The sequence below is a fragment of the Sinocyclocheilus grahami genome, unplaced genomic scaffold, assembly GCF_001515645.1.
Source record: "Sinocyclocheilus grahami isolate Dianchi unplaced genomic scaffold, SAMN03320097.WGS_v1.1 scaffold390.1, whole genome shotgun sequence".
NCBI classification, from domain to species: domain Eukaryota; kingdom Metazoa; phylum Chordata; class Actinopteri; order Cypriniformes; family Cyprinidae; genus Sinocyclocheilus; species Sinocyclocheilus grahami.
In genome coordinates this window covers 685,384-702,460 of record NW_015505569.1, presented here as the reverse complement: position 1 = coordinate 702,460, position 17,077 = coordinate 685,384, and the positions used below count along the sequence as shown (strand labels likewise).

Sequence of the window (17,077 nt, the reverse complement as noted above, 5' to 3'; positions counted from 1 at the left end):
AATTTTTTTTTCAAGTGCATCATAAATTATTAAAGAAATGACATATATTAATAATAGTATGGAAACATCTTTGTAAAGTTGCATCTCTTTGGCCAACTACTGTAAATGTACATGTCATTTATCTGCTGAAAACAAGGCATCAGGTGTGAATTTACACATTTTTAGCTTATGAATATCAACTAGGCCATGCAGACATTGCTTGATATGACCTTCTTAGAGAGTCCATTCTCTTGACCTAATTAATATTAATGAGCTTGGGGTGAGCTGAGCCCTGGGCTCATTTCTTCTAACATCAAGCTCTTTTGATTTGTCTAGGTTTCATATTTTTGCTTGTTTCAAGGAATGTACAGAGAATCTGTTTTAAACAATAAACACGAGAAACTGGACAAAGCACTCTAAATATTCGACAACAAATGCAATAGTGCATCCTGTTCATCTGTTCATCTCTCTCATGTTTAGAGTCTCAAAGATTTGACGAATTAGACATCTGTCTGTTTTGATTTGTCTAGGTTTCATATTTTTGCTTGTTTCAAGGAATGTACAGAGAATCTGTTTTAAACAATAAACACGAGAAACTGGACAAAGCACTCTAAATATTCGACAACAAATGCAATAGTGCATCCTGTTCATCTGTTCATCTCTCTCATGTTTAGAGTCTCAAAGATTTGACGAATTAGACATCTGTCTGTCAAAGAGCTCTTCATCTGGAAAACATCTACTGTGTACAAACACACCATACGCTCTAAATCATGAACACAGACATTCTCTAAATCAAGACAAGAAAGTTGTTCAGGATAAGCAGGTTTTTAAAAAATGCTTAGACACTAAAAGCGGTACTTGAGGCGCACTCAGTGAAACCATTCACTCATCTACCTAATCTATAGACCAAGACCGCTAAACTACAAGCACATTACACGCTTTAAACTCAGTTTGCTATTGTGAAACAAACTTTCTGCAAAACCTACTGATGACCTACAGCCAGTGATCATGTGTGAAAACACTGACACATCATTTCTTCACTTAGAAATCAAAACTCAGTGTTTTGAGAAAGAAATTATTTTACCCCCTTGCATTTCTGTTTACATTGTACACACACACACACACACACACACACACACACTCACTCACTCACTCACTCACTCACACACACACACACACACACACACACACACTCACTCACTCACTCACTCACTCACACACACACACACACACACATACACTGAATATGCATACAAGCCAAGTCAGAAAGTCAAGTTTATTTAGGCAATATAGATTGTTTCACAGCAGCTTCACAATAGATTCAAATTATGCTGTAAAGCAGCTCTAACAAGTCAAGTGTCATTATAGAGCTTCAAGTCAGTTCAGTATTGATTCAGTTCAGTTGCATAGCTGGAAAATTCATCAGTTGTACATGCATACTGTATATACAGTGTATATGTGCATATGCATGTATGAGCGAGTGCTGTGACAAACTCCTGCGCTCCACTGCACTCTGAACAAGCAAAAGACACACAAGAGCAGTTTTACATCTTTCACATCTGTGTGTAGTTTGGCGTGTATGTGGCTAATTATTTTATGTTTGCGTGTACAGTCCAACCCAATCTCACAACCAAACTTCCATCTTATGAAGTGACAATTTCATATTTTTGCTAAAAAATATGCATGTTTTTTTAAAGCAAGCATGAAAGTAGACCCTAACCATTGATCTATAATAGGGAGTTGCTCATGGCATCATAAAAGTGCTGCCATATTGGTATCCCCTAGTATTCTATTGAATTAATAGAAAGTCATATGATTTGAGAAAACATCAGCTAACGAATCAGCGTTTTTATATCTGAAGTATCCCTGTACATTCTTACAATGCAAACGTCCTAAGCACGCTAATTGTTATTTGTTTAATGTTGGGAATTTCTCCTGCTTATTAAAAAGTTACGTTCATTACAGTAGCAAACATCAGATGAACATGACAAGCATCCGACGGATGAGATCTTCAACATATGTATTACAAACGGCAAAGTTTCTCATTCTGAAATCTGAATGAAGTTTATTGCTTTGTATACGCATATACCTTAAATTGCCTTGTACAGTTATTCACCGTTTATGTAATTTAGTTTTTTTGTGTTTTTATTCGCTAACTGCAAATGCTTCAACAATGGTTTCAGCGTTCATTTTGAAGTAGGTGATGATTTTGAAATGTTGTTTAAATTAATAATGAATTCAACATATATACATAACATTTTACTCCTATGGAAACTGTAATGCTAGTAAAATTCCATAGAGTTTGGACGATCTCGAAGAGTGTGAAATAGATGGAGATGTTGCTCCATCATGGGAAAAAAATAAATAATATCATGCATCATAACTTATTCAGGGAAATCATGCTGACTATGTACAGAACGTACTTAAATGCTTCAAATCGGGTGATTTTAGGTCAGTGTTTTGGCTGTCAGCAATGAGCAATCCAGTCATTATATAGATCAGAGCCCCTAACCATTAGTTGGCCACAAAGTTTGCATGCAATTTGTTAGACTGCGCAATCAAATTAGTACCTTTAGTAAATCCCAGCCTAAATATACTAGAACCAGCCAGATGGAGTCTTTTGCGTGATCAGACCGAGAAAAAAAGAACTATTGTAAATGCATCTTGAAATTAGTTTTGAGACACTAGTACAGACATGTAAGCATTGCTATTTTACTCACAGCAACAGATGCACTGCATCCAGCACGTCCAATCAAACCAGTCAGTATTTAAACGTAAGGAGACTATTGAAAGGCCTCTTATCAAACAATCAAGCAATTGTCAGATGGCTTAAAGAGAAACGGTGCACAAACGTCCTCTTTGTGTGCAAGTGCCCACAGTCGTGTGTGAGAGCGTTCATTTAAGATGTTTTTGCTTTCCTCACCGCAGAAGAAAATTCACTTTGCTCTGACGGTTCCTCGACCATTTATCATTTATTGTGATGTCTGCCATCATATAACATAAATGAGAGCACTGATCCCTGTTGAGACAAGACATGTCATGCGATATAGTTGGCAGACATTGCTGCATTGTTATTGCTGTTAAACACACTCTATTTGAATTAAAAATGCTACTTCTGCAAAATGCACTGGGCACATCAGCCAAAATTGAGCCAGCTAATGGCTGGCATAATGTCAGTATACAATAATGTAGGCCATGCGATGATTAAAAGTGTTAGAACACTAGAGTTCACACTTTTTTTCCTTTCTTCTTTTGCATTTTGTGTGTGATGTCTCCTGATTATCTTCAGTCAGTGCCTTTAAAATGTAAATTCATTGCTCAGCCCCCAAGGATTCTCAGTATAGCAATATTTTACAACCCAGCTTCTCTCGGTTTCCTGTAATTATCACCAAATAGCCTAACATTTCAAAGATATCTCACAAAACCAAATTGCAGTCAAACTAACGGCTAATCAAGCATATGATATGCTTATTTTATGTCACAGACACCACAATAATCATATAATAAGAGTTTACAGTGCGAATATACACACTAGTGTCAATAACGAGAAACTACCAAATTAGACACACGTCCTCATTCTACAGATCTGTCGCTTTGGGATAAAGACACAAACACGCAGCTTTTGGCTTCTCCAGACGTTAACTGATGGACTGGAGTGGTGTGGATTACTTGTGGATTATTGTGATGTTTTTATCAGCTGTTTGGACTCTCATTCTGACGGCACCCATTCACTGCAGAGACAGTGATGCAATGCTACATTTCTCCAAATCTGTTGCTATGAAGAAACAAACCCTTCTATATCTTAGATTGAGTTCATTTTCAGCAAAACTTAAATTTTTGGGTGAACTATTCTTTTAATACCATGTACGCCTATAAAGTTGTTCATATGTAAATGATTAACGTTTTAGACAATATTGTGCATTTTAATGGTAGAATCATTTTTGTGGCCTGTCATGTGATAATGGGATCCGTCTCCCTCACTAGCTCTTATATAGAGCACCATGCATCTACATCAACACAGCTTCCTATCATTTGGGTCAAAGCATTTAATATTTAAGTGTGCCATTTTTACATTACACTCTATATTTAGCTTCACTTGCATGTAAGAGCAGGTCAGAGTAAGATGAATGGAATCAAGTTTTTTCAAGTTGTGCTGAATAATGTTATTATAAGAAGTCTTCTCATCCTCCTTACCTCACTGTTATATGTCTGAGCAAAAAAGCTTGCTTGTCTTTCCCAATTTCATCATTACACTTTTTTTTGGTGCAAATTTGTGTGCATTTCTCAGCTCTTCTTTGATAGTGATATCTCACACAGCAGTTGGTGTTCGTGGCATTAAGCTCGGAGTTTCCCACAGATACTCGCAGCACTTTTATTGATTTTCGACTCTTTGCACCCCAGAAATGCTAAGACATACTGATCACAAGCTAATTTTGAGTGCTGTTCTGTCTTGCATTGAAATGACTCGAGAAATGCTTGAGAAAATCCTTATATTTCATCAGAAATGATACCGTATGTCTCATGTTTTTAGATAAGTCTGTACTGTGTATGAATACACATACAATGGCAAAGTAATCCCATGTATTCATATTTATTTTATGTCAAATGTGTTTCTACCACACGTACATTTACGTATGTTTGCACAGATACTAAAGCATACAATATTTACATATCGACAACAAATAAACCTTACAGGCCTCCAATCCTTATTTAATCTATGAATATTTAATTCATGGAATTAATCGGTTGACTCTATTGTATTTAATATCAGTGATTTTGTGTTTAATGTTTAATGTTGTTCACACGTTTGCTTTGAAATTCTAACATTGTATTCTGTTCTGTGTGAAATGTTAAATTTACATGACTTTTCGAATTGACATAATTTAAAACAAAACTACACTTTAAAATCTTGACATAAATAAAATTTCTGTCATTTTGAATCATTCATTTTGAATGTCACACATCGTCTCATGTACTACTTTGATACTGCTTTTTTTTATCATTTCATAAATGATTGCTATTACACTTGCCAGTCTGTTACATTTTTCTGTATATTGTATATTTTTTATGAAATGGTTAGGGCTTGGTTTAGAGATTATCTACATAACGGTATACTGTAACTAAAATCATTGTCACTGTACATTTTTCTGCCAGTTTTAATCTTTATATAGTTATATATTACTATATAAGTGCTTTTGCTTAGGTTTGCTGATAGGGTTAACGGACTTACATGAATACTGTATATCTATAAAATGGTAAAAATCTCACTATTTAAAAGTGAAATATGACATAAATGTTTCATAAATATTTTACATTTCTATAGTTGCACTTAATACTTCTTGCATTTTAGATGCTGTCAGTACATCCATATTGTTTGCTTCAGCATCTTCCCAAATATGTTTTCAAAAAAATATTTTTTTTCATCTGTAAATGTTACGTATGAATACCTACAAATATGAAACTGCATATAAAAATGTACTTAAGTGGGTCAAAAAATACTCTAAAGGTGAGCTAATTGCATTTCATATAAATTAAAACATTTACAATACATTTAACACATAACATGGAATTAAGAGTCTGAAAACATTATAATCAGGTCACACTTAAGTATATTCTTTAAGATCAGTTCACACTTAAGTATACTATTTCCATAATACGGAGAAAAAAAATGCTAAAAAGTACTTCTTTTTTTTTCTTTTTTTAATTAGGGTAGATTGTGTCCTAATATAATCTGATATATCTGAAGCAGGTTCAGCGTCACATAGATTGTTTATGAGTTATGATTTTCACCAGAGTCACCTCACAAAGCAAAAAAAACTGTCAAATGGACCCAACAAGCGCATGTGTTACTGAGGTACCTGAGAAGGGAGAGGATGAGAAAAAAAAAGACTCATGCATCGCTAACATCATGACACCACATCCGAATAAATGCGTCAAGGTGCAAGATGCCATGGTGCAGTTATGCACATTAACGTCAGTTTCACAGGGTCAAGTGCTGCCATCAAAAGCCATGCAGTCATGTCCTTTGTTGTGCATGCTTACGTAAGATATCTCTGCTCTTCCTATTCTTATTCCACTCCCTCCATTCTCATCTATTACCAACGTATCCCTAGAGCCTGGAGAGCAACCCTTCCCCCATCCTAAATGAGAGAGAGATTGATAGAGGCACTACAGTGCATCTTGCATTTTCCTCTCCACCTTGAACACCAGCAGCAGCAGCAGCAGCAGCACTTGCGGATATAACTTATCATCTGTGCAAACTTCACAACCCTCCTTTTTATGAATCCACACCAATTCTAGAAAATGTGAAAGAAATCCTTACCTTTTTAAATCTGTTTTTCTCCACTCATTCCCTCATATTCTTTGTCTCCATGTCCTCTGTCTGTCTTCATCTAGTGCACATCCTCAGCAAAGGTCTACGGTGGCTCGGTGTGTGTGTATCGGTCTGTATGTGTGTGCTTGTACAAGCCAGCGATGACGTGCAGATGTGTGAAGCTAGCAGAGCACAGTTTCAACCTCAGACATCACTTCCTCTGCTTCACAATGTGTTTCCCTTTACTGTGTTGACACATCCTCTTCTCTGCCTCTGTTACTTGTGTCCTCTGCACAAACTGCACATGCAAACGCAGAATGGGCATGTGCACTGAAAAAAATGGTGTAGAAACAATTTTCAGTTGGAAATTGCTCAAATTCACAATGAATTGCAAAGAAATGGCAAGAAACACATTGAATTAAATAGTATTCCAATAATCTTCAAAAACAATCGTTTTTACAGTCTACAGCAAAATAGGCGATACAGGCAGCTTGTGTCAAAAAAACCCATTGGCCTTACCTCCCAGATTTCATCTCAGCTCCACATTAACGTCCTCGTCTCGTCTCCTCACACCAGCATTTTTGTGATCACTCTGCTCTCTTTTTGCTTCACCCAAATATATCAATACCGAAATGCAATCCACCGTTGACAGCTTGCTGTAAGAAGCTCACATTGTGCTGTTCCTACAGGGGCAGGTTGAACTGCTCTCCGTCTTTTTCTGCCCCTCTAGCATGCCGTCTTTAATACCCATTCACATCAAACTAAAGCCGGCCCCTTCCTCCGCCCCGCATACGTTACTGCTCTCCACCCCCTCCTGTCTTTCTGTCTTTTCTCTCCTTCACCCTTTTGCTTGGATCTCTCTTGCCCTCTGGCTCCTCAGCCTCCTCCTCACTGTAGCTACAGTAATCCTTTTTAAGACTAATATATGGATGATTAGAAAGACTAGATTTGTATGGAGTAGAAACAAAGGTCCCAAAAAGGGGGTTTCGCAGAAATGCCATTTTGGTTTCCTTTGTTTTTTTCTTAGTGTGGAGAACATTTCAATCATCTAAAGAATCTTTGTTCCACTATAAAGAACATTTCATGGAATGGAAAGATTCCATGGATGTTAAAGGGTCTACATGGAACCATCAATTCCATTATATTATATATCCAATTCTCTGCATTTTTGTGCATGCACCATGAGGAACGGGTGTGTGAATGTATGTACGAGACTAATATATGGATGATTAGAAAGACTAGATTTGTATGGAGTAGAAACAAAGGTCCCAAAAAGGGGGTTTCGCAGAAATGCCATTTTGGTTTCCTTTGTTTTTTTCTTAGTGTGGAGAACATTTCAATCATCTAAAGAATCTTTGTTCCACTATAAAGAACATTTCATGGAATGGAAAGATTCCATGGATGTTAAAGGGTCTACATGGAACCATCAATTCCATTATATTATATATCCAATTCTCTGCATTTTTGTGCATGCACCATGAGGAACGGGTGTGTGAATGCATGTACGTGTGTGTGTGTGTGTGTGTGTGTGTGTGTTTATAAGTCTAAACACTCCTGACTCATGTCAGCACATACACGTTCATTCTCTTGAGATGTGCTATAATGACTAGGATTGGGAGCGGCTCTCCTCTAGATTCAGTATTACAGATAGAGGACTCTCCCATGGCTTGGCCATCTGGCAGCAGAATGTGGGGTGACCCTCCCTGATACTAACCCAACACCACGGATGTAGGGGAGGAGTGATTTGAGGGGGTTGGTCGATGTGCTCTACACAAGCGCGCACACACACACACACACACACACACACACACTCACACTCACACACACACACACACACACACAGACACACACACACACACACACACACACACACAGACAGACACACACACACACACACACACACACACACAGACAGACACACACACACACACACACACACACACACAGACAGACACACACACACACACACACACACACACACAGACAGACACACACACACACACACACACACACACACAGACAGACACACACACACACACACACACACACACACAGACAGACACACACACACACACACACACACACACACAGACAGACACACACACACACACACACACACACACACAGACAGACACACACACACACACACACACACACACACAGACAGACACACACACACACACACACACACACACACAGACAGACACACACACACACACACACACACACACACAGACAGACACACACACACACACACACACACACACACAGACAGACACACACACACACACACACACACACTATCCTCGAGGGTACTCTTCATAGGCGTAATGGTTTTATACTGTACAAACTGTATTTTCTATCACCCTACACCAACCCTACCCCTAAACCTACCCCTCACAGGAAACTTTCTGCATTTTTACATTCTCAAAAAAAATAAAACTCATTCTGCATAATTAATAAGCTTGTTTCCCCATGGGGACCTCAATTTAGGTACCCACGGTGACATGAGTCCACATGAGTCTGTGTGTATTCAGGTTTAATTCACCACCGGGATAGAAAAACATGTACACACAAACACACACACACACACACACACACACACAAAGCCTTTTGTCTAATTCCCAAATGAAAGTAAAGTATGAGTTGGTTCTATTGTTGGTTGAAAATATCTATTAGAACATGCATTTCTTATTGAAACCTTGCAGATGAAGCAACCACAACCAGAGCTCTTCTGGAGCTGTGTTGTTTGTGTAAACTAAACTTAAAAATAATTTTGTGTCAATAAAGCTTAACTAAAATTACATATAAATGTGAGATACTAAAAAAACGTAAAAACGAAAATAAATGTTTAAGTTGAAGTTACTAAAATTACTAAAATAAATTATTAAATGATGAATAAGTAATAAATAAAATGACAAAAGCACACAACTAAATTACTTAAAAATGAAAACTGAAAATGATCATTTAAAAAACGAATAGCCTAACTGAAAATATTAATTAATACTATAATACTATTTAAATAACACTTAACTAAAACTATAAAATCCTTCAAAAATCAACTGAAATGTAATAATAATAATTTTATGTAAATGAAGCTCAAAATAAAGCTAAAATATAATTAAACATAAATATTAGATGAAAATGTATTTAAGTTAATTTGCCTAGGCAAGTTGAAGCACTAAAATTATTCAAACTAAACCTGAAATAAAATACATAAAAACTAAATAGAAATATTTAAACATTTTCCAGGCTTTTCCCCTTCAGATCCACTTTAAACAGTATTATAGTCAGAGTGTGATGCTGTAAGTAATTGTGATGTACTCTACCAGAAAATATTCTCAGAAAAAAAAAAAACTGGGTTCAGCCCAGTACCCAGACATTTTTAATGATTATATGGTCATCTAGTGGACATTGTTGGTACTGTTGCAGTTTTACAGATCACAAGTGCACGATTGTAAGATGCTATTGTCTCTGATGCTTCTGAACTGCAGATTTAGTCATTTTTAAGTATTTATAAAAAAGACAGTTCTTTATTTTTCTTCATTTGCTTCTATGACAGATATATCAAATGCATGACACATACCAAATTTAATCAGTTTCTAACACTTATGTAAGCACATTTCCAGTGGGGGAATAATCGTGCTAAATTGCTAATTTAGTACTAGAAAAGCACTTGCCATTATATCAAACACAGCTGTAAGCTATTTTGTCTTTGTATTTGTTTTTGAGTTACCACCGTATGCAACAAACTGGCATATTACAATATTGACTTTCAGATCTTATGTCTTGGAAGAGTACAAACGGTCTCATTAAGGGGTTGAGGAGACATGCAGAGTATAATGGAGGTGCACATGATTCACCAAAGTCACAGAAAACAGCTTGCGAGGTATAGAGAGGTTTCCAGGAAAATGGCAGTCCTTGAATTGCATTGGTGCCCTCAATGGAAAGCAATTTTCCATTACGTTAAAATCTGGATGCTTCTTTTTTAACTACAAAGAGACGTTTCCAGCATCCTTCCCGCCCTTGTAGATGCACACCACACATGTATATGTTCAGGCAGGCGACTTTGGGAAAGCAGGTGAAATTCAGCCTTTGGGATTGAGATTGAGAACAACATCCTCCTACCTGGTGCTGAGGAAAACAAACCTGAGGGAAGCTGTGCATCTAAGATGCGGTATTCCCACTCAAACCATATACAGTATCTCACGAGGTCTTTTGCTGTCAAGAGCAACATTCAACCGTATCTCAAGGGGCTGCACGATGGTGGAAAACTACAAAATAAATAGCCTAAATAAACTATTTTTGACTCTTATAGCATACAAAACCCTCCTGTCTACAAGTCGAAAGATTGCAATGGAAATATTATTGATGAATGTTTTCATTTTATCAGAGCCAATGTCATTAAGACATCAAAAATGTATATGATAATAATAATAATGTCTATTTGAAGTCTGCATTTACATCTGCAAGACATGTTTTAAAGTGTTTGCTCATCTGCAATACATCTATAGGACGGTTCCTATATCAGATGTCAAATAGATGTCTTTAAGATGTTTAGGATTTAGAATGCATGTAAAACTGACATCTTAGAGACGTCTATCAGATGTTTGTACACGGCAGATGCTTTCCAGATGAAGCGATCTTTAACAGACGGAACTGTGCTATCTGGGTCACCATTCACTGACTTTCATGTTTTTGTGAAAGCTGATGAATTTACGTGTAAATCTGACAGAGTCCACCTTACAGCGTACCCTGCTAAAAAAGCAGCTAAACCCAGCCTAAGCTGGTTATCTGCTCTTCAACCTGGTCATAGCTGGTCAGCAGGCTGGTTTTAGAGGGGTTTTGGCCACTTCTTTAGCTGGTCAGGCGGGGAGACCAGCTAAAACCAGCTACTTCCATCTTAAGCCAGCTAAGACCAGCCAACCAGCTTAGGCTGGTTTTAGCTAGTTATTATTATAATTTTTTTATCAGCAGGGTAAACAAACATGGCAGAATCTACATTCTATAATTTACCGATTAACTAACATTATCATTAAGTTTTTAAGACAAATATTACATTTACCAGTGATTATTTATTTGCATAAATACAAGGAACAAAATGTCACGTTTTCAAATACATTAAGGTAAAACAGATAAATCAGGATATTTTGAGGACATCAGTCAAATTTAATCAATTTCTAATACTAGGGGGCGCTACAACTTAAGAAAATCGTAATAGTGCAACTATATGGCCTAATTCTGATTACAATAGAAATGCAATAGAATTTATATATTTTTGCGATCCCCAAACAGCAGTCTACACTGAATTGAATAAGTCATGCTCAATTAATTTAGTCACTCATGTAGATCTTTTAATATCAATATTTATTGTCACTGAGAGATTCCTACACACATGCACATTAAAAAAAGTTAGTTGCATGAGAAAAATAACATTCAATCATAACCAAGAAAAGAAGTCATCTTTTGTATTACAGTGTGCAACACCACAGATTTACATTCTCACTCTAAACACATCTTCATTTCTCTTTTAATTAATGCCAAAACACTGTACATATAAAAACAAAACATTCAACAAAACGGCATAGGATATATGCAAAGAACATATCAGTTAATATGCATGCGATACATGTGTTACATGCCTCACTAACATAAGAGTCAGATTTCCCAGACTAATATCGACAGCTTCTCAGATCATCGGAAGAATTTTATAAATCACATCTTAACAGCTAATGCTACAACATACAGTACATTAAAAAAGAGAGAGTATTTGAAACATGGACCTAGTGTTGTAAAACAAATGATATTTTTGGCATCTCACAACAACAGAGCCAGATTTATTTTTTTTAAAGGAATGTTTAACATCTTTTGAACACAGAACCACAAGAACTACTTATAATTATTATCCAATTAGATTTAGTTCATCAGCAAAAGGCCATGGTAACATCATTTCCTCATGAAAATGCCATTTTTATATTTAATGACTTTAGAGTTAAGTATTATAGGATAAGGTATTGGAAATCATTCAAATCTCCACTGGTGGATGGAGCCATTTAATCATTTGGATTACATCCAAACCATCATGAGTGACTGACCCTTTGAATTCATTCAGATTCTTTATCAGTTAGTGTTTAATGCTCGGATATATGGCTGGAAAAGGTTCTGGACATGTGACCCAAAACTGATTTCTTATTTGCCAACGTATTCGTTGGCCAGATGAAAAAAATGTTCAGTCAAGGTGTGAATAACTTTACATAAATTAATTGTTTAGTTTCAAAATCTTAAAATCTTGTTCACAAACAATATTTGTGGTGTGAAAGAAAGGCCTTTGAATGTGAATGTGAAAGGAGGGCTTTTTAATTCTATATGCTGTAATTGCCTTCCTTATATAAATATATATTTTATTGCAGTTAACTCTCTCAAGAGAGATTCATTTGAAAATAAAAACCAAACAAAACAAAAAAAAAGTTTGGGATTTTTTCCCCCATTTTGATTCAATAAATGCAAAGGTTTAAAGAACATTGCAGTTGATTGCATAATATTTCAGACGCAAACACACACCTGTCTATGCCACCGTGAGTTTACACTGAAATTCAACCACAACTGATTTGGTGACATTAAGCTCTAATTTAGTTGCATTCACAAAAAAATAATAAAAAATCGTATTACTACTGCAAAAGTACTTGAAAAATGTCTGTACCTCAGAACACAGTCACTGAAAATTCCTCCTTCTCTTTCATTTTTTATTTAAAAAAGTAAAATCACAAGGTATTTCAAGCAACCTGGAAAGAATATACACAATAATGATAAATCCTAAAAATACGCTTGAGATTTTGAGATATGTGTGAGATTACATTCAGACTTCTCAGGGAACAGGTGGATGATCTGTTCAGCAGTTGCAGCTACAGTCCAGCAGATAGCAGCGTGTCCATGTCTCACCGTGTGAATCAGGATAATAGTGAGCGAACACAGTCCATCCCACCACTCCATTCTAACTAGATCTTTTTTCCTTCAACGAAATTTGACTTCAACTTCAGAAATTTGATCCAATATAGGACTCCTTGTTGACATGCTGACCATTTGTGAAGTCAGACAAAAATCTGTACAGTTAATAATATTGATTTAACAATACAATGTAAAGTGTAATGTTCTATAATTAACTTAAAGGGGTCATATGGTGTTGCTAAAAAAGAACATTATTTTGTGTATGTGGTGTAATGAAATGTGTTTATGTGGTTTAAGGTTCAAAAAACACATTATTTTCCACATACTGTACATTATTGTTTCTCCTCTATGCCCCGCCTTTCTGAAACGCTCGATTTTTACAAAGCTCATCGGTCTGAAAAGCAAGCTGTGCTGTGATTGGCCAGCTATCCAGTGCGTTGTGATTGGCTGAATACCTCAAGCGTGTGACGGAAATGTTACGCTCCTCACATACTGTGATGCTTTGTGTGTGTGTGTCTGTATAATATATATATATATATATATGTATATATACACACCTTGCTATGTGTACTGTGTTAGGCTAACCAAGACTTGTCATTTGCACTTACATATTATTGCTCTTTTGTTAGTTTTGACTGCTTTTATTGTCCTCATTTGTAAGTTGCTTCGGATAAAAGCGTCTGCTAAATGACTAAATAAATAAATAATAACTTTTTACTTTGACAGTTGTTTAGGTCACCATCTATTGACTTTCATGGCTTTGTGAAAAGTGAATGAATTTCTGTGTAAATCTGATTTTATGTCAGATCTGTGTAAATCTGTGTTACAGCAAACATGGCGGAGTCCACGGTCTATAATCTACCTGTTAACTAACATGATCATTATAAAAGGATTTAAGACACATATTACATTTACCAGTGATGCCACTTTTCTGTATCTATAAGGATTACCGTATTTTCCCACCTGGGAAGTGTGACCCACCTGAATTGCATAAATATGCTGCGTTTTCAAATACATTTACTTATAACAGATATATCAAATGCATGACACATACCAAATTTAATCAGTTTCTAACACTTATGTAAGCACATTTCCAGTGGGGGAATAATCGTGCTAAATTGCTAATTTAGTACTAGAAAAGCACTTGCCATTATATCAAACACAGCTGTAAGCTATTTTGTCTTTGTATTTGTTTTTGAGTTACCACCGTATGCAACAAACTGGCATATTACAATATTGACTTTCAGATCTTATGTCTTGGAAGAGTACAAACGGTCTCATTAAGGGGTTGAGGAGACATGCAGAGTATAATGGAGGTGCACATGATTCACCAAAGTCACAGAAAACAGCTTGCGAGGTATAGAGAGGTTTCCAGGAAAATGGCAGTCCTTGAATTGCATTGGTGCCCTCAATGGAAAGCAATTTTCCATTACGTTAAAATCTGGATGCTTCTTTTTTAACTACAAAGAGACGTTTCCAGCATCCTTCCCGCCCTTGTAGATGCACACCACACATGTATATGTTCAGGCAGGCGACTTTGGGAAAGCAGGTGAAATTCAGCCTTTGGGATTGAGATTGAGAACAACATCCTCCTACCTGGTGCTGAGGAAAACAAACCTGAGGGAAGCTGTGCATCTAAGATGCGGTATTCCCACTCAAACCATATACAGTATCTCACGAGGTCTTTTGCTGTCAAGAGCAACATTCAACCGTATCTCAAGGGGCTGCACGATGGTGGAAAACTACAAAATAAATAGCCTAAATAAACTATTTTTGACTCTTATAGCATACAAAACCCTCCTGTCTACAAGTCGAAAGATTGCAATGGAAATATTATTGATGAATGTTTTCATTTTATCAGAGCCAATGTCATTAAGACATCAAAAATGTATATGATAATAATAATAATGTCTATTTGAAGTCTGCATTTACATCTGCAAGACATGTTTTAAAGTGTTTGCTCATCTGCAATACATCTATAGGACGGTTCCTATATCAGATGTCAAATAGATGTCTTTAAGATGTTTAGGATTTAGAATGCATGTAAAACTGACATCTTAGAGACGTCTATCAGATGTTTGTACACGGCAGATGCTTTCCAGATGAAGCGATCTTTAACAGACGGAACTGTGCTATCTGGGTCACCATTCACTGACTTTCATGTTTTTGTGAAAGCTGATGAATTTACGTGTAAATCTGACAGAGTCCACCTTACAGCGTACCCTGCTAAAAAAGCAGCTAAACCCAGCCTAAGCTGGTTATCTGCTCTTCAACCTGGTCATAGCTGGTCAGCAGGCTGGTTTTAGAGGGGTTTTGGCCACTTCTTTAGCTGGTCAGGCGGGGAGACCAGCTAAAACCAGCTACTTCCATCTTAAGCCAGCTAAGACCAGCCAACCAGCTTAGGCTGGTTTTAGCTAGTTATTATTATAATTTTTTTATCAGCAGGGTAAACAAACATGGCAGAATCTACATTCTATAATTTACCGATTAACTAACATTATCATTAAGTTTTTAAGACAAATATTACATTTACCAGTGATTATTTATTTGCATAAATACAAGGAACAAAATGTCACGTTTTCAAATACATTAAGGTAAAACAGATAAATCAGGATATTTTGAGGACATCAGTCAAATTTAATCAATTTCTAATACTAGGGGGCGCTACAACTTAAGAAAATCGTAATAGTGCAACTATATGGCCTAATTCTGATTACAATAGAAATGCAATAGAATTTATATATTTTTGCGATCCCCAAACAGCAGTCTACACTGAATTGAATAAGTCATGCTCAATTAATTTAGTCACTCATGTAGATCTTTTAATATCAATATTTATTGTCACTGAGAGATTCCTACACACATGCACATTAAAAAAAGTTAGTTGCATGAGAAAAATAACATTCAATCATAACCAAGAAAAGAAGTCATCTTTTGTATTACAGTGTGCAACACCACAGATTTACATTCTCACTCTAAACACATCTTCATTTCTCTTTTAATTAATGCCAAAACACTGTACATATAAAAACAAAACATTCAACAAAACGGCATAGGATATATGCAAAGAACATATCAGTTAATATGCATGCGATACATGTGTTACATGCCTCACTAACATAAGAGTCAGATTTCCCAGACTAATATCGACAGCTTCTCAGATCATCGGAAGAATTTTATAAATCACATCTTAACAGCTAATGCTACAACATACAGTACATTAAAAAAGAGAGAGTATTTGAAACATGGACCTAGTGTTGTAAAACAAATGATATTTTTGGCATCTCACAACAACAGAGCCAGATTTATTTTTTTTAAAGGAATGTTTAACATCTTTTGAACACAGAACCACAAGAACTACTTATAATTATTATCCAATTAGATTTAGTTCATCAGCAAAAGGCCATGGTAACATCATTTCCTCATGAAAATGCCATTTTCTTATTTACTTATTCTCATTTTTATATTTAATGACTTTAGAGTTAAGTATTATAGGATAAGGTATTGGAAATCATTCAAATCTCCATTGGTGGATGGAGCCATTTAATCATTTGGATTACATCCAAACCATCATGAGTGACTGACCCTTTGAATTCATTCAGATTCTTTATCAGTTAGTGTTTAATGCTCGGATATATGGCTGGAAAAGGTTCTGGACATGTGACCCAAAACTGATTTCTTATTTGCCAACGTATTCGTTGGCCAGATGAAAAAAATGTTCAGTCAAGGTGTGAATAACTTTACATAAATTAATTGTTTAGTTTCAAAATCTTAAAATCTTGTTCACAAACAATATTTGTGGTGTGAAAGAAAGGCATTTGAATGTGAATGTGAAAGGAG

The 17,077-nt window shown here is 36.1% G+C and overlaps 1 protein-coding gene across 1 annotated transcript in view; it reads right to left on the bottom strand.

The window, feature by feature from the left end:
- Positions 1–7,001, bottom strand: part of LOC107550177 (signal-induced proliferation-associated 1-like protein 2) — a 49,138-nt gene extending 42,137 nt beyond the window's left edge. The window contains exons 1-2 of the mRNA XM_016231414.1: positions 6,812–7,001; positions 6,302–6,622 (exon numbers count right to left, since the gene is read on the bottom strand). The gene's annotated coding sequence lies outside the window, so the exon portion shown is untranslated. The remainder of the gene's footprint in view (positions 1–6,301; positions 6,623–6,811) is intronic.
- Between the last annotated feature and the right edge of the window lie 10,076 nt (positions 7,002–17,077).